This window comes from Cupressus sempervirens, chromosome 3 (assembly GCF_028749045.1).
Source record: "Cupressus sempervirens isolate cs-2001-9-10 chromosome 3, ASM2874904v1, whole genome shotgun sequence".
In the NCBI taxonomy this organism is placed as follows: domain Eukaryota; kingdom Viridiplantae; phylum Streptophyta; class Pinopsida; order Cupressales; family Cupressaceae; genus Cupressus; species Cupressus sempervirens.
The window spans coordinates 1,108,161,762-1,108,179,142 of record NC_143120.1 but is presented as its reverse complement, the minus strand read 5'-3'; positions in this window follow the sequence as shown (position 1 = coordinate 1,108,179,142).

Genomic DNA, 17,381 nt, shown 5'->3' with positions numbered 1-17,381 from the left:
CTCTTCAAAATGGGTTATTATTGGCCTACTATGGAAGTTGATGCCTATCATTTTGTGAAATGATGTGTTCTATGTCAGAAACATGGAGATTTGATACACGCTCCCACCCAAGACCTTCAAGTCACCATCAAACCATGGACCTTTTCCTGCTAGGGTTTCAATCTTGTTGGTCAAATATATCCAAATTTTGCAAATGGACACAAGTATATTATTGCTGCCACTGAGTATTTCACAAAGTGGGTCGAGGCTATCCCTTTAACCTACACCACTAAAAATAGGTTTTGAAGTTCATTTTGAACTACATCATCTATGAAATGTCCCTTTACTAATTTTTATTAATATTTCCAGCCTCAAATCAGAACTTTAAAATCAAACAACCAATATTACAAAGATCTGCCAATTTCCCAATAAAACCCAAATCGGGTATGTCCAAATTAGTGCCAAAAACTTCACAACTTCACAAATTATTAATAAATCTGAAAATGGACATTTTTACAGAAATTTCAGCAGCATAACAGCCTAAAAAATGACATTTCCAGATTTTTGTAGCCTTTACACAACAACTCACAAATGTAGGGCAAAACTATGCTCAATCGGGCTCCCAAAATTAACACAAAAATGCCCGGAAACACCACAAAACACTCATAAACTATCTCAGAAGTTTAATCATGACCCAATAAATATATTCAGCTCTATTTTAACATAATAAGGTCTGAAATACAGCAGCAAACCAAACTGATATGAAACACTCAACTGTAAACCCAAACTCAAACCAAAAACAACCCCGAAAACACCCAAATCGGCACTATCCAGCACAAAGGCAAACTCTGTATGAGAATGCACATGGAATGGCTTCAAACTCCCGTCCTTAGCCTTCCTAAAAACCTGCAAACTCTCATTCTTGGGTCTCCTTCTCCACAGGTTTGGCAGCCTCTGAAGAACAACAAGAAAATTAGCAAGAATCAAGATGTAGAATGAGCCCAAAATGCCTCCAAACCCCTTTTAAAGAGGGTATAACCATAACTCACGTCCAAGAGGGGTTAATAAAATATAATTTAATAATAATTTTTATTTATTAGTCCATTGGTTTCCAAAGATTAACCCCTTTTTTCGAAATTTCACCTTTTTGGAGCCTGCCTGCCTTAACAAAGTTTTTTTAAAAAATGATTTGAATAGGGGACATGACAATCTGTCGTTTTGGTATCCCTCAAAACATAATAATTGATAATGGGACTCCATTCAAAAATCAAGAGGTCACCACATTGTGTAGGAAATTTAGAATCACCCAACATTTCTCCACCAAATACTTCCCCCAAGGCAATGGCCAAGCTAAAGCCACTAATAAAACCATTTTGAAAATCCTAAAGAAAACCATTGATGCAGCTAGCCATGATTGGCACCTCCAATTGCTCTCGTCCTCTAGGCCTATCGCACCTCCATTTGTACCCCCACAGGAGCCACTTAATTTTCCCTTGTTTATGGTTCTAAGGTTGTATTACCCATCGAAATTGAGCTCCCTTCCCTCAGAATCTCTCTCAAGAATATGATGTTTGAAGAAGAATATCGAGTTGCTTGTTTGCAAGAGTTGCAACTCCTTGATGAGAGACATCTTAATGCCCTAAATCACCTCCACGTCTATCAAAATTTCCTTCACCTTTAGTTTCACAAAAAGGCCAGACCTTAGGAATTTGAGGTGGGTGACCTAGTGTTGTAGCCTAACATGAGAAATCTCCAGAACCATGAAAAGAAATGGAAGTTTGAAGATAACTGGCTTGGTCCATTGATCATTATAGTCAAATATGGTTCTGGGGCATATTAGATTGCCACTTTAGAGGGAGATCCTCTCCTTGAGACTGTGAATATCTAACATCTCAAGTGATTCTATGCTTGAGTTCTGCAACTCCTATATAGTGTTGTTAAAGTTCTGCAAAATCCAAAAAAAATCAAAAAAATCAAAAAATCAAAAAATATTTGTAAAATGTTCCTAAAGAAAAAACTAAAAAGAGAAAAATAAATTTGAAAAGATATTTTTGTCAATAAGGTCTATTATCTATGAGGTTTACCTTCACCATATTTCCCCCATTTCCTCCCATCTTTGTGTAGAAGTCCTATTCGACTCTCACTTCTCTTGCATCCAATAAAAAGACCTTGTGTCTACAAGGCATTCATCCACTTTCATCTTTCCAAAGGCCTCTACTCCATGAGGCACTTTCCTATCAAATATTCCCCCATTCCCATTATCGTGAGATTTTTCTTATAACAATGACTACAACATAACTTAAACAAATCACCATTGAGACTTAACAATTCAAGAAACTTGTTCTTTTCACAAATATTGCCAATGAACACTTATGAAAACAACTTAGACAAACAAAATTTCCTAGGATGAATCCTTCCTACACCTAGCACTATAACCTTCACTCTTGGACTAGCATTCCTAGAAGGAACAGTGGACTGAATGTCTACTTGGTCATGCAGTCTCTTTTGGTTAATTTTATCTTTGTGTGTTAGTGGTAGCCTTTTACGATGTGCCTTGATCTTCCATATCTTGGTATAACCTGAATGGTTCTAATTGATTACACATGTCATTTGCACTATGATTTGTTTTTTTAATACTTTAGTACATCTATGTTAGTTTTGAGTTATGGTTATGCATTACTCACTGGGGGCAACGGGTTAGCACACTTTCCACCAAGAACCCAAAAAATAATTTGAGTGTGCCTAGACCTCTCCACTACGCATATGTCATGTGTTCCATCATGACTATGAAAACTACATCTATCATCCTAAAGTCTCTATTTTGTTGAGAGTCTAGTCCATGCAAAGATATCTTGTCATCTATGCTTCTATAACATTGGGTGCATAACTCCTTTTGTAAAATTAAACTAGGGTGTGCTCTCCCATATAAATACAATTGCATCCCTCAGTATCATTTAGTTATGTTTTATGTAGTATAGGATTTCATTACACTCTACTTGAGACAAGGGTTCTATTTATCCCACCCCCTTCCTATGCTAGGCTACTTGATTCCTAGAAGCTATAGTTTGACACAAGTCCATCATTTTGGTCTCATTCATCTTATACATTTACACTTTGTGTTTACATCATTTCATTTTTAATTTTAGCTCATTCTTGTTGAGTATGTTATTTACATTTTCATTTAGGATTCATTCATTTTTCATCTATTACATTCATTAAATATTATATTAGGTATCTCATTAGTTTTTCATCATTAGGTTCCATTATTTGTTCACTTCATTAATTCATTAGATATCATCATTACAATCATTGCATTTAGTTACACACACATCATGATACATTTTAACATAAATCATATAGTGAGTCCATTCATATAAACAACAAAATGCATACATCTCATACATCGCCATCATATAGGACCTGCATAATCTACACATTAGTTATCATATATGCATAATAAGATGTACTACATCACATCACACACATCCTACATACCAATGTCAATAGCAGTATCATAACTGTTGGCATTATGATACATTTTTGTCATTAGTTACAACACTTATTGGATTCTGAATGCTTACCGAGCTCTCACCGGAAGCCAAGCTTTACCTAGTTCTCAGTGTTTACCGAGTAATCAAGGTGAACAAAGAAGTCAGTATTTACCGAGTAATCAAGGTGAACAAAGAAGTCAGTGTTTACCGAGTGATCAAGGTGAACAAAGCAGCCAGTGTTTACCGAGTGTTCAAGGTAAAGAAAGGAATCAATTTTGACAAAGTGAAGATGTACTAAGATGTAATCGAGAACTTCATGATAACCGAGCTCCTGAGGTTATCAAGGAAATTAATTTTACCAAGCTCAGACGGTTATCAAGGAAACTAACTATCACCGAGTCACAAGGTTCTATCAAGTGTTTCCTTTGATCATCGAGCTACAGTTCAGATAGAAGTATTCACCAAGTGACATCTCTTCTACCGAGTCTCCAGTGGTTACCGAGTTCAGAACTACTCGAAGTGTTTAGTATGAACCGTGCCTTCACTTCTACTGAGTGCATGACGATGCCGAGTAACACAGTGGACGTCGAGTATCAGAAGGACACCGAGTCAGTTCAATGAACCTGAGTTTTTACCTTGGGCCGACTTTGTATAGAGATTTGCACTTGTTGTTTAGCCGACCTTGCATGTATTGTTTAGCCGAACTTGCATGTATTGTTTATATGGATGGTATATATATATGCAATGTATTGTATCATTAAAATATAGTTGTTATGACAATGGTAATGAATGGAAATGTGAAAGTGTAAAAGTGTGAAAGTGCGAAAGAAATACATGCATGCGAAAGTATGTGGGCTGAATTGTGAAGATATTCAGCAGGTCGAGTTTTGGAGCAGAAAAGTTTTATCTATCACATCAAGGTGAATCAGAGCATAGAGGATCTTATCAGCAATCAGTTGCAATCAGATCCACTGTTTCATTCTAACAGGTGAATCAGTTTTTGTAAATCCTTTAACAAGGTAGACTTAACAGTCTTTTGTAAATCTCCTAACAGAGTGCATACTTTATTGTATGTTTGGAAATCCTCTAACAAGGTGGATCTAGCAATCCTTTGTGCTCCTAACAGGGTAGATCACCAGAAGTGGTCATTGTAAGCCTTAACCGGCCAACTTCATACTGCAGTAACGAAGCTTGTGGGTTTCATCCCCACCCCAGTTTTACTTTCTATTTGGAAGGTTTCTGGGTCACCAAATTTGTGTGTTCAAGTGTTGCAAATTATTTTGTTTCATGCTTATAGTAGGTTACTTGGATGAATGGTGAATATATTAGTATACAGTTTTATTATTTGAAATTTTAGAAGTTACTGATTCACCCCTCCCCTCTCAGTAACTTGTCATATCTTGAATATTTCCAACAATTGGTATCAGAGCTATAAGGTTCTCAAGATAAAAGTTTCACAGCTTGAGCAAAGATCAAGGACAATGGAGATATTCAGACTTGACAAAACTATTGAGAATGAAAAGCTAGATCTGAAAATGGCCATGGCTCAACTCAATGAAGCAAAAGAGCATCTTTCACAATCCTTGAAAAGAAGAAAAGAACTTGCAAAGAAAATGAATGACCATCAGTATGTTGAAGAAAAGATTGAAGATCTCTCACCATCAAATAGTTTAGATGAAGCTGACAAAGCAATCAAAGAACTCTTAGAAAAGAATGGATCTCTGCAGGAAGAAGTAAGAAAGCTCAAAAGGGAACAAGGAATCTAGTCCATCAGGCTATGCGAAATCTTGGAGCAAAGGAACAAGGCAGCTGAAGACTTAGAGGTAAGGAATAATCAATCCTCTCAGCTTGAAAATCTTGTAACTCAATTATCTAATGCAAATGAAGAAATTATGAATCTGAGATCTGAGAATGAGAATTTGAGAAATGACTTAATTACTAAAAGACAAATCAATGCAAGCTTACAAAGTGATCTAATCTCTGAAAAACAAGTTAATGAGAGAATGGTAAAATCTCAAAAGGACATGGATCAATTGAATCTGCAAAATGAAGAAAACTTTCATAAACAAAATGGTAAAGCAGGCCTTGGATATAAGGAAGAAGGTGAATCCTCCAAACAGGGTACTCAAAAGAATGAAAAACCTACTTGCAGCCACTGTGGTAAGTTAGGTCATACATCTAACGGATGTTGGAGCAATGGAAAAGGCAAATTTAATAGAAAGTGCTACAATTGCAATCAGCAGGGACACAAAGCAAATGAATGCAAAAAGAAACCAAAATTTGAAGGTAAATGTCACAAATGTCAAAAGCAAGGTCATAAGGCATCACAATGCAAATTCAAATCATTTAATCCAGCTGAACAACTTGTCAAAGCAATATTTGGTTGGGACTACAACACTTGGTGCAGATGTCATTATTGTGGAGAATATGGTCATACTGGCATAAACTGTGCAAGGCATCACCTAAGAAAAAGGGATACCACTGTAAGATGTTATACATGTACAGAACTTGGTCATATATCTAAAAATTGCATGAACATAAAGAAAGTCAAAGATGAAAAGAAAATCAAAGTGAAAAATATTCGAAAGCAAATGAAGCAGCAATGGATTTCTAAGTCTACCGAGCTAGATAATTCAAGTGATGGAATGGTCACTCAAGAAGTGAGTGACTCTACCATTTCCAATTAAGACTCATCAGGATAAGATCAGGACTGTATCTACAAAGCAAATTCCTAAGCAGTCCTAGAATGAAAATATGATCAAATCAGTATTTCAGATACATCAGGATCATGGTCAGTACATGACCTTATCGAGATCAGTCGGGTGCAATAAGGTCTCTTTCACCAAGTTGCACTTACCGAGCATGGTTGGTTCTTCTCTTACCGAGTTAAGAGCGGTTTAACCTATTTTCTTTTGGTCACCGAGTTGCGAAGTTTAAGCCAAGCTAGTGGATGACAGCCTGTCGATTGCAGCTACCTCTGTACTGAACATTAATGGCAAATTTTTCATCAAAAGGGCAGATTTCAACCTCATTTTTCACCGCAAATTCGAGATTTACAAAAAGAGGGCTTTCAAGCGAGTTCAAGTGAGTTGAAGAGATTTTCCAGTGAAGTATTCTTACGAAATCTTTTCACTCACCGAGCAGCAATGGCTTCCGCAAGCACCAGCAGCAGCAAGGCGAAGAAAGGATTCGAAATGCTTGTGAAGGGAATGGAATGGAAGGCGCCGACGTTCAAGCTTGTTCCTACCATCACTGAATCACTCGACCCGCATGGAGCTCAATCACAGATTCCTCCAAAGGTACTTCTAATCAATGATATTCGTACTCATTTCAAGTGTACTGTGCAAGAAATAGGGACACTAGATATGGATAGCACCCTAGCCGAGTTATGCGTGGATGGAACCCTAAAACCTGAGTTCAAACATTTGGAAACCAAAGGCTTAACCCATATCCTGCATCTGCCAAGAAGTTTCCAAGTGAAATGGGTGAGGTATATCTTGAGCCGAGTACATAATGGTCAGTTGTGGTTAGAACAACCAGTTTTGATAACCAAGAAGATGATTCACAAAATCATGGGTCTCCCAATGCTCAGCAAAGCCAAAACCACCAAAACCCTAGGACGGGATGAGTTACAGAAGAAAACCCAAGCTAAATGGGATGGCAGAGGTTTAAAACTCAACAATGTTTCAGATATAGAACTGAAATTTGGTATTTATGTTATTGCATACAAACTGTATAGTTCCAGCAGGCTGAATAGTGTACCTTGCGAGGCTGTAGATTTGGCATATAAAATTGTAAAGAAAAATATGGAGTTTGACCTAGCTGATGTGCTATTAAAACAATTCAATAAAAACATGGAAAGCATAAGGACTGCAAAGACAAACCCTTGTAAATTTGGTTCTTTGCTAGTTTGTTTATTTTTCTATGTACAGAAATTCTTTCCATCCAAAGGTACAGTTGTATGGAGGAAAGATACTCTAATTTTGTATCAAATAAATGAATTCATAGTAGAAATGGGTATGAATTTTGACAAAGTAATGGACAATTATTTTGAAGATTTCAAGGAAAGGATGAACAACAGATTCAGAATACCTCCAAAACTTGTTGAAGAGTATAAGGATGATGTCTGTTTCATGGTTGACTGTGACAAGGTATACATACAGGCAGTCAGACCCCGAGTTGCATGGGTGAAACCTCTTCCATATGAGGTAAATATTGATGAAACAAGGGATATCATTGAAGCACTGGTAAATGAGCCAGTAGACCCAAGGCAACGAATTTTTGGTACTTATGATGAAGCAAAGGCCAGAATTGAACTGGAAATCAAAATTCCACAGGCCATCAGCAAAGGTAAAAGGAAAATGGCCAAACTGAAAACTGAAATGGGTTCTCTTATGGTCACCGAGGGAAAAGATGAAGATAAAGAAAGAGAAGAAGAAGAAGAAGGAGAAAAAGAATCAGAAAAAGAGCAACCGGCAAAGAAGAAAGGCAAGGTAATCATTACCAAGCCCAAGAAGCAGCCTACTGCAGTATTCACTCGGAGAACGAGAAAAGGTATTTAGGAACCTGTATTGGTCAAACCTGCACCTACATTCGAGCAAAGGCTCAAATCATTGGAAGAAGGAGCTGGCATCGCAAATTTCAAGGCATTAAGATTTGAGACAATGGGAAAATGGTACTTAACAAAATGGGAAAATGGAAATACTCCCCGGACCAGATTGCTCCTCATATCTCTAAAGAACTACTGGAGAGAGTACAGCCAAGATGGGAGTTAGCCACCAAGACGGTAAAAGATATATATGAGCAATCCCTGAAGAATCTTCAGCCTAGTCTCACTGGAGCAGAGGTAAAATCTAAATTGAAAACCTATGAAGGTAAAATGATGATCAGATTCCACACTTGTTTGGTTTTGATCAAAGATATAGAGCATGTTGTAAATGATGCTACAAACATGTGGAAAAACATCTATCATCTACATAAGCCCAGTGTAGACCTAGTAGAAATAAAGGATGATGACAGCGGCAGCAGCAGTGATGAATCAGATAGCACTCCATCCATCACAGTTACACCAGGAGAGTTGCATGCAATGATGGAAGAGAAAGAGGAAGAAGACAAAGAGGAAGAAGCCGAAGAGGAAGATAAGGAGGATGATACGGTAAAAATTGCAGCAATAGTTATTTCATCCCTTCCTCACTCCCCAGCCAAACCTGTGACATCATCAAGGTTGGAGTCAGCTTCAGCAGGTTCATCTACACCTGCCATATCTCAGCTCCAGGTATCATCAGTAGAAGTGACTACCACTTCATCTACCGAGCTGCATCCCTCTTCGACTACCGAGCTGCACCCCTTTTCATCTACCGAGTTAGCCTCCTCGACTCCATCATCATCAGTTGGTATTGCTGTAAGTTCTCAAATTTTGACAACTCAAATTTGTTCTACAATTTTGTCGCCATCTACTTCAGGCACAGTGAGCTCAGATACTATATTACCGAGTGTATCACCATTTTTGGCCAGCATTCAAAATTTTGACCCTGTACATACTTCTATTGGCACTCAAACCTCAAGCATCCCAGTTTTTACTGCTAGTCCTTCTGTCTCTACTGTTGTGTCTATTCCAAAGGTCAAACCAGTCATCTCAGAAGTCAAACAAAAGCAACCATTAAGTCTTATGATCACTGGAAAGGAAATTCATGAAGACATTGACTTGGACACAGAGATAGTAATTCCAAAGATTGACTTTGATAATGCTACCATTGAAGAAATGAGGTATGCTAGTCAACTTATTGAGAAAAAGGCTACTCAGATGCAGTTAAGATCAGAAAGGGATAAGGAATATAGGATAATTGAGGAAGCCCGGAACATAATTACTGAGGCTATAGGTGTTGATGTTGATACTTCTCAACACATTTTGATTCAATTGGAAGAGGCAGTTAATAAATTCAATGAAGATGCCTCCGGACAAGAAAAGCTAATTGAGCGTGCAGAAAAGAAATTTGATAATAAGGTATTGGGGCACATTGCCCAGAACATTGCAATAAATCAGGTTGCATTAACCTCAGTTTTGGCAGATATGGAAAATTCTTTTAATAATGTAACATCTCTTTTTGCTAAGCTTTGTGATGTTACCGAGTACACTAAAGGAATAAGAGAGAAACTAAATAAAATTGATGAAGATCTGAAGGTAAGCGCACAGAACTTGAAGCTTGACCCCAGTTCAAGCTCATCTCATCACCTCAGAATCAAATTTTTGTCAGAGAAGCAGGCAGAGCTGTTGAGGGAAGAGGCAAGGATCCGATCTACATTGATAGATATCCAAAACATGATCCTTCCCATCATGGATTCAATGCAGAAGCATATTGCACATTCAAAGACATTAATCCATGATAATAACTTCTCCATTGCAGATCATGTGGTTGAACTTTCGGCTGAAGTTCAAATAGCTCTTTCCACCTGCAAAATTTTGCAAGAGAATTAGGATAAGACTCTCCAGCTTATTCTTCAGGTACATTCAGAGTTCATCTCTCATTTTGGTGTTTCTATATAAGTATATATATTCTTTTATTCTTTGGCATTATTGTCAAAAAGGGGGAGATTATTGTTGGATATGTATATTATGGGTGAATAAGTGTTTTCAGAAAAATTGTACAAAGGAAGAGATATACAGCTCATGTAAATAATGTATGTACATTCTATGGGGGAGTTGTATATAACAAAGCTATTCTATGAGGGAGTTGTATATAACGAAGCTATGTATATTCAGAATCAGTCATCAGCATGTCAGATAAATTTTGTCTCATAAGTGTTTTTGTCACTAATGCCAAAGGGGGAGATTGTTGGCATTATGATACATTTTTGTCATTAGTTACAACACTTATTGGATTCTGAATGCTTACCGAGCTCTCACCGAAAGCCAAGCTTTACCTAGTTCTCAGTGTTTACCGAGTAATCAAGGTGAACAAAGAAGTCAGTATTTACCGAGTAATCAAGGTGAACAAAGAAGTCAGTGTTTACCGAGTGATCAAGGTGAACAAAGCAGCCAGTGTTTACCGAGTGTTCAAGGTAAAGAAAGGAATCAGTTTTGACCAAGTGAAGATGTACTAAGATGTAATCGAGAACTTCATGATAACCAAGCTCCTGAGGTTATCAAGGAAATTAATTTTACCGAGCTCAGACGGTTATCAAGGAAACTAACTATCACCGAGTCACAAGGTTCTATCAAGTGTTTCCTTTGATCATCGAGCTACAGTTCAGATAGAAGTATTCACCGAGTGACATCTCTTCTACCGAGTCTCCAGTGGTTATCAAGTTCAGAACTACTCAAAGTGTTTAGTATGAACCGTGCCTTCACTTCTACCGAGTGCATGACGATGCCGAGTAACACAGTGGACGCCGAGTATCAGAAGGACACCGAGTCAGTTCAGTGAACCCGAGTTTTTACCTTGGGCCGACTTTGTATAGAGATTTGCACTTGTTGTTTAGCCGACCTTGCATGTATTGTTTAGCCAACCTTGCATGTATTGTTTAGCCGACCTTGCATGTATTGTTTATATGGATGGTATATATATATGCAATGTATTGTATCATTAAAATATAGTTTTTATGACAATGGTAATGAATGGAAATGTGAAAGTGTAAAAGTGTGAAAGTGCGAAAGAAATACATGCGTGCGAAAGTATGTGGGCTGAATTGTGAAGATATTCAGCAGGTCGAGTTTTGGAGCAGAAAAGTTTTATCTATCACATCAAGGTGAATCAGAGCATAGCGGATCTTATCAGCAATCAGTTGCAATCAGATCCACTGTTTCATTCTAACAGGTGAATCAGTTTTTGTAAATCCTTTAACAAGGTAGACTTAACAGTCTTTTGTAAATCTCCTAACAGAGTGCATACTTTATTGTATGTTTGGAAATCCTCTAACAAGGTGGATCTAGCAATCCTTTGTGCTCCTAACAGGGCAGATCACCAGAAGTGGTCATTGTAAGCCTTAACCAGCCAACTTCATACTGCAGTAACGAAGCTTGTGGGTTTCATCCCCACCCCAGTTTTACTTTCTATTTGGAAGATTTCTGGGTCACCAAATCTGTGTGTTCAAGTGTTGCAAATGATTTTTTTTCATGCTTACAGTAGGTTACTTGGATGAATGGTGAATATATTAGTATACAGTTTTATTATTTGAAATTTTAGAAGTTACTGATTCACCCCTCCCCTCTCAGTAACTTGTCATATCTTGAATATTTCCAACAATCATGCATCACATATAGTACTCATAAAACCTCATAAACATAAGCATCATAAACATTAATAAAAAACCATCATGCATACTCATTTAGGATCATCGAATCATCTCATCATATATATCAAAAATCAATGTCCATGTATAGTCCATATACAAAAAGAATCATGTGGTACATCATGCATGATACATCATCAAAAACTCATTGATTTGCATCAATGTATCAAAAATGATCACACCAGGGATCATATGCCTAGCTATGAAGGCCCTGCCCCTCATGTACTACCTCCTAGTGGAGGCCTCCCCTATCTAATTGATGGCTCGGATATCTGTCGGCCACCTATGATCCATGAGTCAGATGCCTCTTCGAAATTTGGTTGGCACTGCCTCAAGATACACTGTCCTATAATAGGATGCCTCTCACATGGGTCATGTTTCATGTTGACATGCAGTTAGAGCCTCATGCATAACAATAATCATACTGCCATCCTAAACCATCTACCTAGCAACGTCTCATTGCCCACGATACTCATCCATCTAGCACTGTAGGGTCTCTCTATCTACTCAAAGGGAGCCCACATCCTATCATAGAGTGTCTATATCTTCTAACTCATTTATCTCAGCCTCAATGGCAAGATCACTGAACTTGCCATCATCTATCCTCGCCTGTAGTGCTGCCAAGGCCTTCTACACACTGTCTACCCTATTATGCTTTGCATGTAACTCTACCTATAATTTGGAAATATCTACCTATACACTCATGGCCTTGGAACTCTTGGATGCCACCTCCCCCTATAGTTGAGCAACCTCAGTCTAAAGGCTATCCTACTCAGCCCTAACTACCTCTACATCCCCCTACTATGCTAGACTCTAACCTCTATACTTGTGAACCCTATTGTGTTCCCTACATTGGTAGTGGCCTTGCTGGTGCTTACACTCTCCTCTACCACACTCGTTGTCCCTATGGAACCTTTTGTGGTCCCTATACTAGTAGTGGCCCTACTGGCACCTCTCCCCAACCTTGTGCCTACTCTACTAGTGGAGGCGCCCCTAGTACTATCAGCCTTAGTTGCTAACAAGTTATCCAACAATGTGTTTATGTTGGTGTCATCCCAACATCTCCCTTTTCCTACCCATGCACCCATAGCACTAGCTACATGCCATGCTATGAAGCCCTCACTATTCTAATGGTGGTCCCAAAACCCCATAGTTTTCCATACTCCCAGGACACCACGAGATAAAAGAACCTATTTGGCACAACATCTTGGATTTGCCCAAACTGTCTTTGTAGTCTAGAGGGCGTATAATGCATACAAATGTGTGTTGTCTGACTGATTAACCAATAGTCTGACTAAACATACTACAAATAGAGCTGATCCTCAACATCATCCTCTCCACCTATAGGTAGTATGGCTCCCCAACTCTCACAGTCTACGTATGGTATCCAATTGAACATGATAATCTCATCTTGACACCATCGCCAGAATCTTATCAACTTAGTAGATGTATATTGGATAGGTAGTCTATAATGACATGTGTATGGCTCCTCAGGCTGTCATATCTCCTATTGAGTAATAGGTTTTGTGATGCCTATATGCTCCCATGACCATACCATCAATAGAGTCAACCCTGGGCCAATGGTCATCTACGTCCTGTAAGCGTACATGTGTAAATCATAATAAAATTGAGCCAAGATGGTGTGGCCCTAGTAGAAAACTATGTCGTCATCATGTAGTAGAGTGCTAAGCACTCACACCCATCCAATTAGAAATCAATGCCCAACATGGTTCGGTATCAGCCTCCATATAAGTAACACCAAGTAGAGGGCTTACCGTGATAATCTCTAGTCTAATGCCTCCCTCCATGTAAGCTATTATTGCTAAATCGATAGTCACTTTCTCCTTCATCCAAAGCACTCCTAAAGATATGGAGCTTCTCCCTCTAAAATGTACTCTGGGTATATCCCATGGATTGACACTCATAGTATTTGCCACACGTCTAGTAAAGTCACTATTGCCTCTCCTATAGGTAGATGGAAGCTCAAAGTCAATGTATGTTACTACTCCACTAATGTTGAAATGTATAATGAGTGTGCCCTCAGGTCTAGCCACTTGTGGACATGCTCAAGTCCATGAAGTTACACGTGTCCCCATTCAACCTCTGTGAGTCTCTCTTCTAGTAGCATCATTGCTGGATAGTGCTTATGTGACCAAAATGTCACTGTAGGCCCCTACAATATAGACATGCAATAGTCAGTCTACCTTTGGTTTCATGCTCTCATTATTTATCTACACATGGGGCATCTTGCTCTATCCCCCCTGATCATCCCTATCACCTGAGTTTGCTGATATGTCCAAATTAGTGAATACACCAATCCACATAGACGTGGATTAGTGAAGATGCCAAACTATAGAGACATCGATTTGGCATCTTCAACAGCTTCATAGACACTGGTTTTCTTGTTGATGACTGTTGTTTTTCATCTTCAGAGATGACAAGGAGATTGTCATCTTTGATCCAATCCTAGCCCTCTTCTTTCATCTATGCAAATGACAGGATATACCTTGTCATCTTCAAATGCAATAAGATGTATCTTGTCATCTCCACAGAGCTTGTTTCTCTAGTTTGTCATCTTTGTAGATGAAAGAGCAGAGAACTGTCATCTCTACCCTCACATAGTTTTTCTCTAGTTTCCCACCCTAAAAATGTATATTTTAAAAGTATAACTAAAAAATTGACAAGTTAGGATAGTCGTGTTACCGGAGGTCCCATGTCTGTCTGTCTTTGGTGCATCCGAACACACTCTCCAAGTTGTAATCTCTCGATCAAATCCATCCCTTGCTCTGATTCTTTACTCTCTAGGTGTGCAAATGACTCTTTCAAGATCCCATTAAAGGCTTATATAGGCCCTATGAGGTCTCCTTTTGAGCCCATACCCACTATTTGGCCTTGTATACCTGTGTCTTTCCTCAAGTAATATAAAATGTTCATGTATGCCTTTTTCCTACCCTTTCTTTACTTCTTGGGTCTTTTTTGCAAAAATTATCCAAAATTTATTTTTTTCTCTATTTTTGCGAGGGGGCACCCTCCTCCCTTATCGCTGCTATGACACAACTTCTAGGACTCATCTCCTCTCTGGGAAAACCTATATTTTCTTTTCTTTGATATAATTTCGTCTCAACATCACATCAAATAGGAGAAAAATGTAGATGCTTAAAATCATCCCAAACACTATATTAATTTATTTAATATTTCCCTTGACACTATAATTAATTATTAATTCATTCATTATACTTGTCATATTCTTCTACTTATTTAATTAAATTTATTAAATTAAATATGTTCACTTCACTAATGTATTTAAATTTAATTTAAATGTATCCCTTATAATGTATTAAATTTATTTAATACATAGTGATCCATAAATCCCCTTTTAAATAAATTTTAATTTATTTAATTCCCTTAACTTGTTTAAATTCTATAATCCTATGATTAAGTTAAATCCTATTTAATTTAATCATAATCCCACTTAAAACCTAGTCTACCACCTATCACTCTCATCCTTCTAAGTCTACCCACTACTTAATCCCACTTAATTATCCTAAACACCTCCCTAAGCACCTTTTAGCCCCTAAGTAGTGTTTGCTCACACATGTGTGAGCAATTCAAAATCCAAGAAAGCCTCCTTTTTTTTTTTCTTTTTCTTTTTTCCCAAAAGCCTCTAGCACTCTTCCACACTTGTCTCCTTTTCCTTTCTCCAAGGTTGCTCACACATGTGTGAGAAAACCTTGAGCCACCTCTATTACCAAAAAGGCTTATGTTGACCTTTGCATGGCTTGTCTCCTTAGCCCATGTGTCTCCCTTGTGGTACCTATGTGGATGCCACATAGGTGTCACTTCCCCAAGACATCTCTCAAGCCTATAAATGGAGCCCCTATCTCAAGCATTTCTCATATCTTCCATTGCATTGTAATCATGCTAGTTTAGTTTTAGAGCCTTTAGAGATTTTTATGCTCAGAGATAACCTTTGGTAGTTGTTTTCATTCTAGTCTTAGATATTGCATTCTCATTCTAGATTTGCATTGTTAGTTTGATTACTTGCATCTATCTTCACATCCTTTGAATGCTTTCAAGCATGGTTGCTTCCATAGCCATTGCTTGAAGTATTACCCATTCAACTTAGCATAGTCTCATATCATTGATCATTCATCAAATCATGGGGTTCATCCATAGTTGTGTTTGAGGAGAGCACATCCACATCCCTCATCTTGAGCACACCAACAAGGCCTTTTGTGGGTGCCCTTGTTGAGCTGCTTTGAGGTTGTATGAGGACTTTTCTTTTCGGTTGCACTAAGTTTTAAAACTCAAGTAGAATTAGTTGTATCTCAATCTTATTTGAATCTTTGATATTCATGTGCAACTAAATTTTCTTCTTTATGTGTGCTCCTGACATATTATTTTTTCTAGTATATAGGATCCATGCCCAATGAGGGCCCAATTCACATTACACACAGATGGGACATTAGAAGTGGATAGGAAGCAAGGAATGATGAGACTTTCTTTACAAGAACCTTATAATTAGTGTGCCCTTTATATCATGAAGTAAATTATGTACGAGGGAAGGCATCAATGGTTGCATGGTGTTCATTTAAAGATCCTTAGTTATTTAAGGCATTATAATAGACTTGCCAACCTTCCACATTTCTTGTTCAACCTACTGAAGAAACAAGATTTATATGTGCAAGAAGGTAAGCCTAACTCAGTCTCACATCATTATTTGATTAAATTTATAATAGAACATGCTTTAGGATAGATTTCTACTATCTCTTGGGATGATTTCTTGTTGATGGATGTGTATTATCCAACATTTGGGGAACCTAGGGGTTCAAGATTAGGAAGAAGGGTTGCCACTGCAACCAACACTGTAAAAATTGTAGAACATAATGTATCTGATGAACCCTTACCTAGGCATAAAAATAAGAAAATAGTAGAGAAATCACTGTCAACCTCTAATTAGGAAAAAGGGAAGGAAAAATATGTTCGAGAAACCCCCACTTCACCTCAATTCAAAGCTAGTATAAAAAATAGGTCTTTTGCACATAGGATTGAAAATGAACCTATTCAGGAGAAATAAAAAGTTAACCTTTATCACACACAAGAGTCAGGGGATGTTCATGATAATATTGTCACTCCTTCACCTTCTGTTAAGAAAAAGAGAGTTTAGAAGGAGACTCTTGCAGCATATGCTAAAGGAGAAGCTTCAATGAAAAGGAAGAAGGTGTCTAAAATTTCTATTGAAACACCTGTGAGGAGGAGAGAGAATTTCTAAAAGATATATTTCTACAGATACCCCTGTAGATAACATTGGTCAAACCAATATCCCTAAAAATGACGAAGAAAATCCCAAGCATGATAAGGGTAGAAGCAAGAAGTTGGGTCTCAATTCCATGGAAGTTTGGATTGAGAACGTACTCTTTTAGAAACAAGTACCCATTTTAGGCATAAGTACCTACATCAAAATTTAAAAAATGGGCACCCATTTTAAAAAAAATCGGGTACCCATTTTTTATTTTCAAAAATGGGGTACTCATTTTTGAAAACATAAAAAAAAATGTATTTTTAAGAAATAGGTACCTATTTTGAAAAGTAAAAAATGCATACCCATTTTTTGAAAAATAG